Raw genomic sequence first — 16,682 nt, forward strand, 5'->3', positions numbered from 1 at the left:
GTGTTGGGACTACAAGTGTTCATGTTATACATTAATGATCCAGATGAAGGAACTGAGGTGCTAAGTTTGCAGATGACACACAGATAAGTGGAGGGACCAGCAGGGTTGAGGAAATGAGAGGACGTGGACAAGCTAGGAAAGTGGACAAAGAAGTAGCAGATGGAATATAATGTGGAAAAGTGAGGTTCTGCACTTTAGTAAGAAGAATAGAGGTGTAGTCTACTTTCTAAATGGGGAAAGGCATTGGAAATATGAAGTACAGAGGAACTTAGGAGTCTGAGTTCAGAACACTCTTAAGGTAAACAGGTTCAGTTGATATTTAGGCAATTGCAATGTTTGCATTCATTTCAAGAGGGTGAGAATACACAAGCTCAGAGATGTACTGCTGAGACTGTATAAGGCTCTAGTCAGACCAGATTAGAATATTGTGAGCAGTTTTGAGCACATTTCTAAGGAAGGGTGTGTTGGTGTTGGAGGAATTTCAGAGGAGGTTTACAAGAATGATCCCGGGAATGAAAGACTTGTCATATGAGGAGCGGTTGAGGAATCTGGGTCCTGACTGTGTTACATATATGATATTTATAAGACTGGTGTGTTTTAGGTCTGTACTCGATGGAGTTTAGAAGGACGAGCAGGAATCTGATTGAGACTTAGAGAATAGTGGGAGGCCTGAATAGAGTGAATGTGGAGAAGATGTTTCCACTGGTAGGAGAGACTAGGACCTGAGGATACAGCCTCAGAGTGATGAACTGAGATGAGGAATTTCTTCAACCAGAGGGTAGTTAGTCTGTGGAGCTCATTGCTACAGAGGGCTTTGGAAGCCAAGTCATTGAGTGTATTTAAGATAGATAGATTCTTGATTGGTAAGAGGATTAAGGATTACGGATTACGGGGCAAATCAGGAGAATGGGATTGAGAAACATATCAGCCATGATGAAATGGCAGATCAGACGCCATGGGCCAAATCACCTAATTCTGCTCCTATATCTCATGGCCTGAGCAGTCAGGCAGTCCCAGTTGATCAAGGACATCAAAAAGAGGAGGAATGGGGAGGCAGCCAGTGTAACTCCTTTCTGGTTAGGCAGTCTGTGATTGATTCTTTCCACTGGATTTATCCTACTGAATTAATCCAACTGCATTATAAGTGAATACAACTCCAGATGATCTTTCAAGACAAAGCTTTTGACTGTGTTGTAATTATGATATTTACAAGACTGGTGTGTTTTGAGTCAGTGCCTTTATTTTAGTAAAAGTTAGGGAAGTTATACAACCCGTTCTGAAGTCTGTCTGACAACAGGCATGTGTGATGGGGCTGTTATGATTAAAGAAATGCCCTGAATTGTTTGTTGGAAAGAGTGTGTCCATGTTTTTGATCAATGGCACGGCTGTTTAGATTAGTGGCTGTGCCACTGTATACGTAGAGGCTGAGAATCTTGAGAGTGAGCGCCGGTATCTTTTCTCCTTGTCACTGTCTTCCTGCTGTTCTAACTTTCTCACCCACCGGTTCCCAGCCAGATACAGCTGCTGGGTAATTGAAAGGGGATTTAGATGGGAGTGAGGGAAATGGGTGTCAGTGGTGGGGGAGGTGAGATCTGGAGGTGCATGGTTGTATCATCAGCAACATGGAAATGAATAGATTTTGTGGAATGTGGATAAAAGTAGGGTGTGGGTGGAGGAGTAGCTATGATCATACCACCATCCCCAATGGTATCAGTGTCATTGGCCACAGCTTCAGTCATTGGTGCACCGATTATAGTGAGTGTCATCTCCTTCCCAGCTGTGTGAATGTGCAGGGATTCCTGTCCCTGTGATGGTGTACTACCTCAGGTTCTGTACCACCTTGCCCAGCAATTGAGAGAGAAGTGTGTTTTGTGACTGCGGGTGCATTGACTTTGGGTAATGTGCCTGTCACGATTGAGTAGCGGCAGTTTATGTGTTTTGTGAGGTGAGGTTATAGGCTTGTAGCTATGTGAAGTATGTGAGGGTGAAGTAGAGCTGTAGATGTTAGATTTGAGTTGTGATTGATAGACGTTGATGGAGTGTGGTGCATTGAGCAATATGTCAGGCTGCTGGGGCAGTTGGTACGATATGACATTTGAAATTTCATTTTCTAACCATGATGACTCCTATGAGATCATCGAACTTTTTGTGGCACTGCTTCCAAGGCCTTAGGGTGACATCCTGGAATTGACTGGCGCAGCTATCTTCTCCCATTGTGTCGTAAGAGTCTCTTTGGAGGGCTTCCTGGTCTTCTGTGGATAGGTGACAGTTCTGACTGCACCTTCTTCCCTATACTCTCCAGTGCAGCTTTGGAAGATAATGGAACCTGCTTCCTTGTCATGTCACATCATCATTCAGTATTCTTCCAGCTTGCATTCTCAGTTTTAACTGATTCCAGCATCGCCTCTACTATTGAGAGGTGTAAGCACCCTTTGGGAAGTACAGAGTAGCTTGAAGTGTCACTGGCCTTTGACGATTTTTCGCTCTTTGCTCAGGCATGCAGCCAATCAGCTATTTAACACTGAGATCACAAGCAATGAGTGAACATTAACCTCTCATTGCAATTCCTGCTCCAGTTTTAAACCTTATTGAATTCTCTGCCTCCACTCTGCAATCTGTTGGCCAGGGTAAGTGGGTTAATCTCTCTTTATGCTATTTTGTACAAGTTAATGCATTAATACAAATTCCTGATTTTAATCTGTAAAAATTGAAAAGTTGACCTTTTTTACAGCGTTCTGTGAGTACACATGGAGTGTCCTAAAAATAGAGCAGACGGCCTGATTCCACAAGAGCTTTAGTGACGAGAAAGAGCTCCGAGTTAAGCAAGCCCATCCTTTTGGGTTACTCTCCCTATCAAATTGCCTACATGCGCACAGAATGCTACTACATATTTATCGCTGTGTAGAAATACATCCTGTTGATTCTTGAACCCATTTACGTGAGTGATTGAATTGCCTTCTTCTGCTGACATATTCTGCAAATGTATTACTCATCTGTTTTAAGAATGTCTAACCTGACTTCTGCTCCTCGTGTTTTCATTCTTTTTCTGACTCTGATACTGTGCATCTCTTGTTTCTGTGGTGCACCATTTGTCTGCATTGACTTTGCCAATACCTGTCCTCAGAGTTTTCAAACCTTCAATCCATTCACATTGTTGTCTCCTATTTCTCATCTGATCTACATTCGTTTGCATTTCAGAATCCCCTGAACAACTAAGGTGATTGCTGAGTTCTTGATAATGGCAACCTGTTTTGCTTTATAAGTTATGCAGGTAGAAGTCCGTGTTGCTATGAAAAACGATAAACCAAAGAGATCCCATATTTGTACAGTTACGCAGCAAATATCTGCTTGTTTCCGAATAGGCTTGTATGTTTCTCTCAGTGCACAACCTCATTACCTGGCCTCTAAAGTCAGAATATCTTCAAAAAATTTGTAGGCCGTGGAATTATTCCACAGTGTACCAGTGTTTAAGCACTTAAAGGTGTGGTAATTTCACCTTTAGAAGCATAGAACATAGACAATAGGAGCTGGAGTAGGCCATTTGGCCCTTAAAGCCTGCTCACCATTCAAAATGATCATGGCTGATCATTAAATCAGTACCCTGCTCCTGCTTACTCTCCACATCCTTTGATCCCTTTAATCCCAAGAACTATATCCAAGCGATTATTGAAAATATTCAATAGTTTGGTTTCAATCACTTTCTGTGGTAGAGTGTTCCATAGCCTCACCACTCACTACTAAAGAAATTTCACCTTGTCTCACAACTAAATGTCCTACCCTGTATCCTTAGACTGTGACCCCTGGTTCCAGACTCCTCGGTTATTAGGAAAATCCTGCCTGCGTCTAGTCCTGTAATTAGAGTTTTATAGTTTTCCATGAGATCTCCTCTCATTCTTCTAAACTCCAGTGAACATAGTCCTAACCAATCCAGTCTATCTTCACATGTTAGTCCTGCAGGAATCAGTTGGTTAACCTATGTTGCAGTCTCTCCGTAGCCAGAACATTCTTCCTCGGGTAAGGAGATCAAAACTGCATACAGTACTCCAGGTGTGGTCTCACTAATGCCTTGTACAATTGCGGCAAGGCATTCCTGCTCCTGTATTCAAATCCTCAGGCTATAAAGGCCAACATACCATTTACTTTCTTCACTTCCTACTCCACTTACACTTTTGCTTTCAGTGACACTCAGGCTTGTTGCACTTGCCCCTTTCCCAATGTATTACCATTCTAATAATAGTCAGACTTCCTGTTTTTGCTGTCAAAGTAGATAACCTCACTTTTATCCACATTATGCTTCATCTGTCTTAACTTGTTCAAATTGCAATGAAGCGTCTCTTTCTCCTTTTCTGCTGCTTTAGGAAAAACATTAATCTTTTCTTAACAGGTTAAGGTCTCAGCGTAAGTACTGCAGAGACACAATTCAGACAGAGTTAGTGAATTTTATTAATTCTTGAGATTAGTGCATCACTGACAAGGCCAATATATGTTGTCCATCCCAAATTGCACTGAAAGCATCAAGCACAAAGTATAGGTTCAATGCATCTCAGTGGGGTGTAAGCCTTCACGCCACTTTTAAGAGTTAATCATATTGATGTGGGCTTGAAGCTGTGGATGGATCAGCTTGGGTAAGGATCACAGTTTCCTTGCCCAAAGATATTAGTAAACCTGTTGAATTCTCATGGCTATCTAAAAGCTTTTAAATGAACCCAGCTTTTCAGTTCCAATTTTCTTTCAATCAAATTATGTATCCAAAAGTAATGAGAAAATTTTGCTTTCTATTTTCTAACTGGTATGCAGAATGAATACCTTCATGGCTTCCTTACCCCCATTTAAGATGGTGTGGTATTTATTGCAAAATTATTCAGTTCCATTAATGGGCACAAATAATTAACTGCATGCAAAATCTGAAACTGTGCCAGTGGGAAGTGAGCTTGTTCTATGGAGCGTCAGCTCCAACTTCAGGAATGCTAATCAATAACATTACCACAGCCCTACCATTCACGGCTATTGTATTCAGTGTAAAGCTTCCTAGTCTAACAATTTTGGTCAAATCGAATTCTCCATAGCGCTGTTGAAGTGGAGGTTAGTTTATCATATTGCCAGGGTTGGGAGGTTTGAGCTATAGAGGGAGGCTGAATAGGCTGGGTCTATTTTTCCTGGAGCGTCGGAGGCTGAGGGGTGGCCTTATAGAGGTTTATAAAATCATGAGGGTCATGAATAGGGTGAATAGCTAAGGTCTTTTCCCCCGGATGGGGGAGTCCAAAACTAGAGGGCATAGGTTTAAGATGAGAGGGGAAAGATTTAAAAGAGACCTCCGGGACAACTTTTTCACGCAGAGGGTGGTGCGAGTGTGGAATGAGCTGCCAGCGGGAGTGGTAGAGATTGGTACAATTACAACATTTAAAAGGCATCTGGATGAGTATATGAATAGGAAGGGTTTAGAGGGATATGGGCTAAATGCTGGCAGATGGGACTAGATTTATTTAGGTTGGCATGAATGAATCAGACCAAGGGCCTGTTTCCGTGCTCTACATCTCTATGACTCTAATCCAGCGAAGACAAGGCTGTGAAGCAACAGACACAGCAAAGATTTAGAAGTAAAAGTGGTCAAGTGAGTTAGGGCAGGAAGGAAATTAGGAAATGAAAACTGCAGCTGCGCAGAGAAGCAAGGTATTATGGAGTGAAGGAGCATGAAGCATAAGATGAAAAGTAAAAGTGGGGATAATGGGGAAATGAAAGAAGTGAAGAAAGACATTAAATTGGAATTGCTGAAGTGGAATTGGCAAATTCTAATTTGCTTCTGTAACCACTGCTGTTCATTGTTAGGATTGTTTTTTGACTGTCCTCTCAGTCTACAAAAATAGAAACTGCTGCAAATACTCAGCTGGCCCAGCAGCACCTGTGGAGAGAGAAACAGAATTAATGTTTCAGATTGAATGTGACTTTCAAAAATAGCGCAGTTCTAGCGTTGCTTTAAACACAGTAAATGGCATACCAGTCTTGCAAATGGGCAGTGTAAAAAGGTCAGATTGGAACAAATTGGACTGGATGAAGACTGTCTGAGTGAAAACTTAGTTTACCCTTTATAAATTATGCTGTATGTTTCTGTTTATTTGCTGAATAGAGAGGGTTATTAAGGGAAAAAATATAGCACAAATTCACAGTAAACACTTCAAGATTCAGGAATCGCCTAGATCAAAATTTTATTGGTAGATAATCAAGGAAAAATCACCCTGAGAACATATTGAAATACTGTAAATGAAACACTTTTCTCTCAGCCCATCTGTGATGGGGGAGAGAGAAAGAGATGCTGGTTGTCGGTTTGCTCTCAGTTGTTTAAACTGATGTATGTTCTTTTAAATCAAAGATGAAATCTGGCATCCTCTTGTTTTTTCCTGCATCTGTTCGCAACACCTTGAAAAACAAATTATAAGAAGATGCCCTTGTGTTTGCTGAGTTTCAGTTTGAAAGGCAGCATGTGGCAACATTGGGTACCTGTAGTCAGCAGAATGTTTAAGGCAACTAATAATAAATACCAAGGCTGAGCATCAGCATTTATTTGAGTACACATGCATTAATTTTACACATCAAGTTACACATATAACTTACTTTACAACTGATTCAGCATAGTTATCCTGAACATCTATATAAGGTACCATTCAGTGAATGTAATATGTTCTGACACCTTGAACGTGCTTGGTGCAAGATCATTGACAAATCTTAGCCTAACTTTTAGACACCCCAGCACCTCTCGCCTGCGCTATGGGACTATCGTGTGTAGATGATAAGGGCAATTAATAAGGGACAAAGTATTTCCCTTTCATTATACACATTACCAGTTTACTCCTGGATTTCAGGAGGCATGAAAAGTGCTTGTGTAGCAGCAGAGGCCCAGTGTGGAGCACGGGGGCAGAGGCCTGGTGTGGGGCGTGGGGGAAGAGAGCCCCCAGTGTGGAGCAGAGGGCCCCGGTGTGGAGCGGGATGCGGAAAAGGGCCCCGCCCGGTGTGAAGCAGATTAGGGGAGCAGAGGGCACCGGTGTGGAGCAGGTGTGGGGGGCAGGCAGAGGGCCCCGGTGTGGAGCGGGGTGGGGAAAAGGGCCCCGGTGTGGAGCAGAGGGGGGGCAGACAACAATCAGACAGTGAGGAGCGCCCCCTGCACTGGTTTGCTGCGGACAGCCCTTGGAGAGAGAATGTGATGTTTATCTTTTTAACTTTGCTTCTTGTTTTTCTGATCTCTGGTTAAACTCTGTGTAGCTGTAATGTAATTTTTTTCCTTAATTTCTCTATTCTGTAACTAAGGATTGTACCTAGCTACTCTGTGAGTAGCCGCTGTGTGTTGCTGACGTTGTTACACTGTAACTAATCTTGGAACTGAAGAAGCTGTACCTAGGTACCTATGTACCTAAGATGATGCTGAAGTAGTGTCATAGACCTTTCGCTGCACACAGTGCATGTGACCATAAAGCTAATTCAATTCAATTCAACGCTGCAGACAAAGGAGGTCCTATTAAATATTACAAGATCATTGTGCTCTGATTCAGTTGGAACCTTGTTGTAATTGTAATTTGACCAGAGCTTCCCGAGTATACATTCTGGCAAACAGGATGTGGGCCAGATGAGGCCCAGGATGGCCAGAATTTGCTCTTATTGGTTTCTATGGGGGCCAGAAATGCTCCTTTGCCCTTCGCATCCCCAGTCTCCAGGCCATGATGGGCTACTGAGGGCACCCCTTCTCTCACCACTTGCCGATGTCTGTGGACTCCTATGGATATTGCCCAAAATACCCCTTACACTAGCAAAACAGGTTGTGATTCTTTGGAGATTTTGGCCTGAGACTCCCCTCCAACATAAAAATGAGGCCATTTCCAGACCCCACGTATGCTGGGATATGAACTTGCTGCCTACTCCAGCCTTGAATGTCGTAGCTGTATGCTAGGTTAATTATGGAATTGTAAACTCATAGAAATGTTCAACAGAAATTAAATGTAAGGCAGTGTTAATCTGTGTAGTGTATGTAGAAAAATAGTATTCACATGCACACAGCACACACACAAAAAGCACACACACGCAAAAAAAAGCACACACACAAAAAGCGCACGCGCGCGCGCACACACACACACAAAGCACGTGCACACAAAAAAAACACACACACACACACACACACACACACAAAGCCCCCACCCAAGTTTGATCAGAACTATTGAATCAGACATATTGCAGGGGGCAGTTGGTCAGTAGTGCTTTGACACCATAAGGAGAAAAAAAAATCAATACATAAATGGTTCACTCTGTTCAGATGTGTTTAGAAAGCCAGGCTGGCATTGGAAGAGACTGGGGAATAAGTTAGCAGCTCATTTTCTCAGTTCAGCAAATAGTGTGTACCATTGAGAAACTTGATCAGAACCATAAAGGCTGAGGAATATGAAATGGGTCAAATGCAGAATAGTTTCTTGAAACACTTATCATAACCATTTGCTGGTAGTATTTGAATGTGTGCATATGGTGATGGCTTTATACATCTGGCACATGATCGCTGTAATTTATTTAATAGTTGATAGGATTATGCAGTCACATCATCTGTATCTTGAGGGTTATGTTTTTTTTTGGTACATCACTTTCCCATTGCTTCGACATCTTTTGTGGTCAAAGGGAACATCAATTCAAACTAATAAGTGGCAACTTTAGAACTAATGTCAGGATAATCTTCATACCGAGAATAATCATCACTTGGAATGGACTTGCTGGTACAATTGAGTAATTTAAGAAAAACAATTAGATGCTCAGTTTGGATGCAATATGATGGAATAAATAGCCTGCTTTTGCACAAGTGCTTGTAATTTTATTACCTGCAACTGTTATTTCCTTTGCAGACTTTCGCGTTTCTCTGTGAATGCCTTTGGTTCTTTAGATTTTTAGCTTTTCATCGTTTTCAGTAGTTTGTTGTCTAAGTTTTTAGGCAACATTTTGTGGAAATCAATGACAAATGTTTCTACCAGTGATTACAGTAGTGCAGCGATTGTGTTACTGGACAGGTAATTCAGAGAATGAAAGTTTAAATCCCATCAGGGCAGTTTGAAGATTTAAATAAAGCTAAAATATCTGGAAGTAATGAAAAGCCGGTATTGGTAAAAGTGACCAAGAAACCTTTAGATTACCGTAAAACCATGACTGGTTCAATATTGACTTTTAGGAAGAGAAATCTTATGCCTTACCTGATCTAGCTGACGTACGACTCCAGATCCACAGCAATGTGGTTGATTCCTAATTAACCGAGCAAGGCATTTATATCTTTTGAATGGCTACAAGCAAATAACACTGCAGTTAACCAAGGAGAGAATATTGTCTCATAGTAAATAGGTGTGGTTATTAACTTCTGGTCTTGGCAGCAACAGTCATATTGCAAGCATGAGAAAAAAGCACTTGTTGTACGTTGTGTTTCCCATTCCTATGGATTTGCTGAAATCAATGGTTGCTGCGTTGTTTTTGCAGCTGTTTCAGAAATTGGCAGTCTCTCTCGAGCGCTGAGAATGCACCACGGTCCATTTTCTAACTTGCATGCGTAATCAAATGCCTTCAAAGCTCCCTTTCTCTCATTCAGGTGATGTGACATGTATTGCCAAATTATTCAGTTCCATTAACAGGCAAAAACAACCAACCACCCAAAGCCTTTCTTGAGTTAATTAGGCTGTACTTGTCATCAAACCATTGAGACATTATTTTAGGCAGACATAGTGTTAACTTTTCATTCAGGTTGGAGAAGTGAAGGTGCTTTGCTGTTTGTGCCTGGTGTATATCGAATGGGAACTTGTAGCACGACCTCAAGTGCTGCCACGGATTAACAAGGAATGAATGGTTGCATATTTTAAAGATGACCAAGTGAATAATTTTTGCAGCGTTGACCTGCCATGTTTGACATGCAGGGACTGGGATGGTTAACAGCTGCTGCTGATAAAGCAGTATCTGAGATATTTAAAGACAAGGAGGCAGGAATTCAGCAGCTGAGGTGACACCAGTGGTCTAACCCTAATTCCAGGGCTGGAGTGAGTCTTGAGTGTTGTACAGAAAGCAGCCTGTAGTATGCTGTAGTAAGTGCTTCTGGAATGTAACAGTCTTTATCTATCTGGTCCCTTAACATACTGCGCATTGGCAATGAATTTACTGATACCGTTATCGACAAGCCACACCTTCACATACTTTTTCTTAGAAATCCTAAACCACTTTACTCCTACTTGTGGCAGTTACAGTATGTATCATCATTAACTGATATACATACTCATGGCAGTTGTTAGTCTCAGGGACAGCTCCAGAGTTTTACATGCATTTAAAATGGAGATATAGATTTTTATGGTGACTCTTTTAAGGATCATTAGCATTAAAATTGTTCAGTGGAGTAACAAATGTATAAAACTTCAGAGTGAAACTTTTTGTTGAAAAGGAGTTTCTGCCAATACCCTTCAAATGATTCCGTCTTGCTGTCGAAAAATGTGACACAGCAGATGTAATCATTCAACCTTCCAGTGGTGACCTGCCCACAATTTAAAATGACCAATGAAGCCTGACTTTAGCAATTCAAACTATCACATGTCATTTGTGTCGCGTTGATGTCTCCTTCACACCAGTGCCTGTGGGAACATGTTGCTGTCCTGTTGGAAACTTGGAATTTCACTTGCTGCTATGGTCACAAGGTAGACATGACTAGATCTTTTTATCAACATCCTGTAAACATGTGCTTCTTAGTCAGTTGTAATTTCACATAAATTGCTGCAAGTTATCACATGTATTTGTTAAGAGTGGAGGAGTTTCAACCTCCTCACTGTGGGTTGAACAGCAACAGGTAAGATTCTAGATGGATGGATTTTCAATAGCTACAGGGAACTGCGCTTTGGAAGTCAAATGTGATGCAGTTAGGGGACAAAGAGTATCCAAATTGATTCATGACTCAGCATGTCAAATGGTTTGGGGGAACGGTAAACAAAGTGAATAGGATGGTGAGCGACCTGTTGAGATCAACTCAGAGAAGCCACGATGGAGACCTCCAATGTCCAGATAAGGCTGTACGTAGGATAGGATCCCTGCCATTTGGAAATGATCTGGGTATTTAGTGGTTATTAAACCATGCCAACAAGCAGGGTTGGAGGCAAAGACTGGTGTCTTTGAAGAGGGAGCTGTGTAATCGTGGCAGTGGTATGAGGATGTAATGGGCATAGGTTTGCTTTAGAGGCCAGGAAGAGAACTCCTGCTCCACCTGGCTCACAAGCAGTGCTGTAAAAAGCACTTGACAGCTTTATCTAACTGCTCCTAATTCCATTTAGCCGCTGACCTTTGGGAAATCTGGCTGACTAGCATTATGTAATTCCAATTGTGCTGTGAGAGTCTGACTTAAATAAGAGATCCTGTCTGCATGAGAGGACAGAAATGCATCATGCAGCCTGCTGCTGTAAAAAGTTACTTTAAACCTTTTAGTGGAAACACTTCTGGGGTCAGGGGAAAGAAGTACAGCTGCGTTGTTCACTGTAGCTACTTCCCTTGTCCATTGTTGAGGGGTGGAGCTGAAAGTATCTACGTGGCAGGGTGACCAGCAATTAATGAAAACAGGAAGTGCTGGAGAAATTCAGCAGGTCTGGCAGCATCTGTGGAATTGATGTTTCAAGTCTGAATTGAACCTTCAGTCTTTCTCTCTTTAAAGATGTTGCCAAACCTGCTGAGTTTCACCAGCAGTTTCTGTTTTTCAATCAGATTTCCAGCATCCACAGCTTTTTTTTTTTTGCTTTTATTTGACTGTTTACTGTTTCTCTTCATGCAATCAGATAAATTATAAATGGACAGTTTTAATTTTTTTGTATTCATTTGTGGGATGTGGATATTGCTGGCTGGCCAGCATTTGTTGCCTGTCCCTAGTTGCCCTTGAGAAGGTGGTGGTGAGCTGCCTTCTTGAACCGCAATGCCAGGTCATTTATCTGGTTTCATTTCTTTGAGACTTTGTAGCGATTGGTACAACTGAATGGCTTGCTAGGCCAATTCAGAAGGCAGTTGATAGTCAACCACATTGCTGTTGGTCTGGAGTCACATGTAGGCCAGACCAGATTTCCTTGCATGAAGAACATTAGTGAACCAGATGAGCTTTTCTAACAATTGGCAATGATTTCACGGTGAGCAGTATATTATTAATTCCAGATTTTGTTTTATTGAATTCACATTCCACCATCTGCCATGGCGGGAATCAAACCTGGTGCCCAGACCATTAACTGAGTTTCTGGATTAATAGTGCAGCGATAATACCACTAAGCCATTGCCTACTCTCCATTGGACAATGATGGAAAATATTTTGAAAGCCCGGATTGTTGAAGTACAAATAGTTCTCCTGTAAGTGATCCTTATTTGGGTATCAAACCACCTCCACACCAATTCTAGAATCTAGCAAGGTTACAACTGAGGTAAATCTTCTCAAAAACTTTAAGGTTACACCTGCTAGAAATGCTAGCACAGTCGCCAAATTACAAAGAGGCCGTTACTTGCTTTTCCAATCCTTGGATTTTGTTTGTGCCCTGACAATTGCATTATGTAAAAGTAAAGCATTGAAAATTATATCTTGTTCCCTCTCACATCCCAATGACTTCAGTGGATAATCAAGTTATTTCATTCTGATGCAAGGCTTGCCATTATATTGGTTTATAAGTGTATGTGTGTATATATATATATATATAAAAAACCAAATTTTATGCTTTCTTTTGTAACATAATGTCCATTAAACTGAGCAACTGAGCATTTATAGAATCATACAGTATGGAAACAAACCCTTCATTCCAACTAGTCCACGCCGACCATGTTCCCAAACCAAACTAGTTCCATTTCTCTGCATTTGGCCCATATTCCTCCAAACTTTCCTTTTCATGTAGTTATCCAAATGTCTTTTAAAAGTTGTAAATGTGCCTGCATTCACTACTTCCACTGGCATTTCATTCCACACACGAGCTACTCTCTGTGTGAAAAAAAGTTGCCCCTCATGTCCTTTTTAAAACTTTCTCCTCTCACCTTAAAAAATGCCCCCTAGTTTTGAACTCCTCCCTCCCGAGGGAAATGGACTTGGATATTCACCTTATCTAATGTCCACATGATTTTATAAGGTCTATAAGGTCACCCCTCGACCTCCTATGGTCCAGTGAAAAAAGTCCTAGCTATACAGCCTATTTATATAACTCAAACCATCTATTCCTGGCAACATCCTGGTAAATCTTTTCTGAACCCTCTCCAATTTATTAATATCCTACATATTCAAAGTACTTTTGGCACCTTTGTTTTAATTGTCAGTTAAAACCCTTGTGAGGGATGATTTTTTTTTGTGTTACTAATTAACAACCATGCTCTTGACCTTGTCATGTTATTGCGGTCATGCTAGTTCTATTGTATTAATTTCAGATAAGGACCCCTCTGATCATTTCCTTGTATCATTCATTACTCACAATCCTTCTTTCTGTTTCTGTCCCTGTGAAAATATGACACCAATTCACTTTCAACTGCTGTTTCTAAATCCCAACAATATAGCCTTTGGACTTCTATTGAGCGCAGCATTTCTGCAGGTATGGTAACCTTAGCTCAATTTTTATTGCTCTACATTCTCTTCCCTTAGTTCATTTTCATATGGACCTCATCTTTGCTCCCTTAAGTCCAAGTGATGCTGTTTTGAAAAGATGTGATAGACGCATTTTTTTAGCAACGAAGCACCAGATGTAATTAGATCACTGAAAATACACTTGTCTTGAATACTCTTGTCTGCTAAAATCACTCACTATTCCAGTAACATCCTGAAATGCAAGATTGCTTTTTAACTCATGCAAACTATCCACTAAACCTTTGTTCCCGTTCTCCTCCCTTCAATTCCAACAACACGTGTGAGCAGTTTGTGAACTTCTTTCCCATTAACTGATCTTTAATCTAATCGGTTACTTGTGCCATGCCCCTCACCTCCACTAGCCTGCTTCCCAACCTTCCTTTAATGCCCTAGCCCTGGTACCACATTTTTAGCTAGCTTCTTTCAGGTGTCCTCTAACAGTTGCTCTGGATTCATCTTGTCTATTGAGCCAACCCCTGTTCCCTTGATCATATTCCCATTAACCTGCTGATCACCCAACTTGCCCTCCTGCCCCCCTTGTTATTTGATATTATAAATGGCTCTTTCTCCCATGGTGTTGTTCATCTCTCTTTTAAACGTGCTGCTGACCTCACTATCTTTGCAAGCCTTCTCAATTCTCCCTTTCCTCTCCAAAGTCCTTGAATCTGTTGTCTCTCAAATCTGTTCCAATCTTTATCAGAACTCTATCTTTGAATCCCTTCAATTATGTTTCCACACCAGCCTTAGTATCGAAACCAAATTCACAAAGGGCATTCTGTGTGAGTGTAACAAAGGTAAACCTTGCCTCCTTTTCCTCTTAACCTGCTTTCCACCTTTGACCTAACTGAGCACGCTGTCCTCCTCTAGTGTCCGTCCAGTTTTGGATGTATTTGAATCAACCTGTCCAGAGATGGCGTTACTGACCTCTGGAGTAGGTGGGACTTGAATGTGGGCCATTTGACTGAGAGGCTGGGTCACTGTCACTACACCATGAGAGCCCTTCTGTCCACTTTCATCCAGCTGATGGAACTGCCTCAATTCTTATTATCAAATCATAGCCAGAGAATCACTTGCAATGACTTCTGTTCCCATTCCCTCAGCATGACCTCTAATGTCTCCCATGGATTTATCCTTGGTTCAGATCTGTCACTTTATTTATTTCCTGTCTCTTGGTATATAGTCTGAAGGAACCACATTTCCTTTAGTCTATATGCTGATGATACCCAGCTCCACCTCACTCCCAACTTTTCTGACTGCTTTGCTGTCACTTTTGACTTCAGGATCAAATTAAGACAGCTGACCTTCTCTGTTAAGATTCTTATGTAATTCAACAAAGCAAAAGAATCAAATTTACCGAAAAACTCCAATGGGAAAACCAATGAACAAATATTATTTCTAACACTGTAACAACCGAACCAAAATCTACATAAGCTAAACACTGATTAACAGGCAAATTCCGGTTAGCATAAACCTATAAATTGCACCAGATCTCAGGCAAACATGGCTTCAATCTCAGCCACAAAGTCTGTCAAAGCTCTGACTTCCCTCAAACAGAATTGTGGCTTTTCTTGGAGGACTTAGCCACCAGTCCTCATATATGACAGCAGTTCCAAACATTCCAATCTTCAGCTAAAACAGTGCATTTCTGCAGAACCTCCACAGCTCTGCTCATGGCCGTCTTAATGGTGTGGATTCACCTTGAGCTGAACCTCAGCAATACCTCCGCGCACTGCATGGCCAGCTCTGGTCAATCAGTTCCTGGAAGATAACTCAAGCAGCGACAGAGACGTCCCTTTGCCTTATCTGCTCTCCCAAATCGAGCCTTTGTGCTCACGTGTTTCTTTTAGCTGCACCATAATCTCTCCTCCCTACTTCATGACCGGGTCAAATGGGCCAGTATACATGCTGCATCATAGGCCACATGTGCCTTCCCATGCCCCACAGCCTGGGCTACATGCAAAGTCCCAAGTGGCACAAGCCTGAGTAAAATAAAATGGAAATAACTTGCATTCATTGCTGTTGAGCCCTGGAACAAGCACCAGCCCAGTTAGCTGCAGCCTTAGTCCAAGCTATGGCTGCTTGTCCTGCCGCCACACATATGTATTACTGTCACCCTCATATAGATTCCGTCACCTCTCAGACTCCATCATCTCTGTTGACTTTGTGCCTGTCTCAGTTCATCTCTTGCTGAAACCCTCACCCGTGTCTTTGTTGTTTTTAGACTATTCCAGTGAGAGCAGCCATGCTCTACCATGAGTAGCCATGCCTTTTGGTTGCATTTCTTCCATGTTCTGGAGTACTGCCGATGTGTCTTCCTACCTCACTGTCCTCCTTTAAGACATTTCTTAAAGCCAACCCTTGAAGCATGCCTTGGGCTACCTTACCTGATGTATAACGTCAATGTCATACTTTTTTTTACCATTCTGCTGGGAATCCATTGGGAGCTCTGGTTATGTCAGTGATGATATACGGATCTAAGATGTTGTAAGTTATCACTGGAGCTGCTAAAATTTTGAGTTAGAATGCAGTGAACCCACAATTAAAATAGAGATGATATCTCTGCTACTTTGTGTCTGCACACACTGGGCAAACGCTTATGATACATATGGTGCGCACATATCAGAAAGATTAAATCTCGTATTTTTCTCACAGTTTTCTTTCTATTTTTCATTTCTTTCCTTCTGTTTCTATTTCTGTTTTATGTTCCTCTGAACTTTTGATCTGCTGGTTCTAGTGTGCCTCACTTAAACCTTATTTCTCTCTTTTACTCTGGAATTTCTCTTTAATCTAGAGGGTACCAAAGACTTTCACTTTCAGTTCTGTCCAGTCTTCCCTTGTTTTTAGATTAATACTATGGTTTTGGGCAGGAGTGTAATTTTACTTTAATTTTTGTTCATTATTTCTGTTCTGTAGCCTTCACATCCATAGTCCTTTCCCTTTCCGTCCTCGGCAGCCTAAGATGATTTTCACAATCTGTACTTGAAGGCAGATGAGGATCTATCCCTTGATTTTCTCTGCAGTCCCTGTGGTTATATTGGTAATGTTCCTGCACTACTCTTAACAGCAACTTTAC

At 41.5% G+C, this 16,682-nt stretch overlaps 1 protein-coding gene across 1 annotated transcript in view; it reads left to right on the forward strand.

The window, feature by feature from the left end:
* Positions 1-10,582: 10,582 nt before the first annotated feature.
* LOC109925377 (spectrin beta chain, non-erythrocytic 1) overlaps positions 10,583-16,682 on the forward strand; it is a 138,532-nt gene continuing 132,432 nt past the window's right edge. Inside the window, exon 1 of the mRNA XM_048600444.1 lies at positions 10,583-10,685. The gene's annotated coding sequence lies outside the window, so the exon portion shown is untranslated. The remainder of the gene's footprint in view (positions 10,686-16,682) is intronic.

The sequence above is a fragment of the Rhincodon typus genome, chromosome 8 (genome assembly GCF_021869965.1).
Source record: "Rhincodon typus isolate 14 chromosome 8, sRhiTyp1.1, whole genome shotgun sequence".
Classification (NCBI taxonomy): Eukaryota; Metazoa; Chordata; class Chondrichthyes; order Orectolobiformes; family Rhincodontidae; genus Rhincodon; species Rhincodon typus.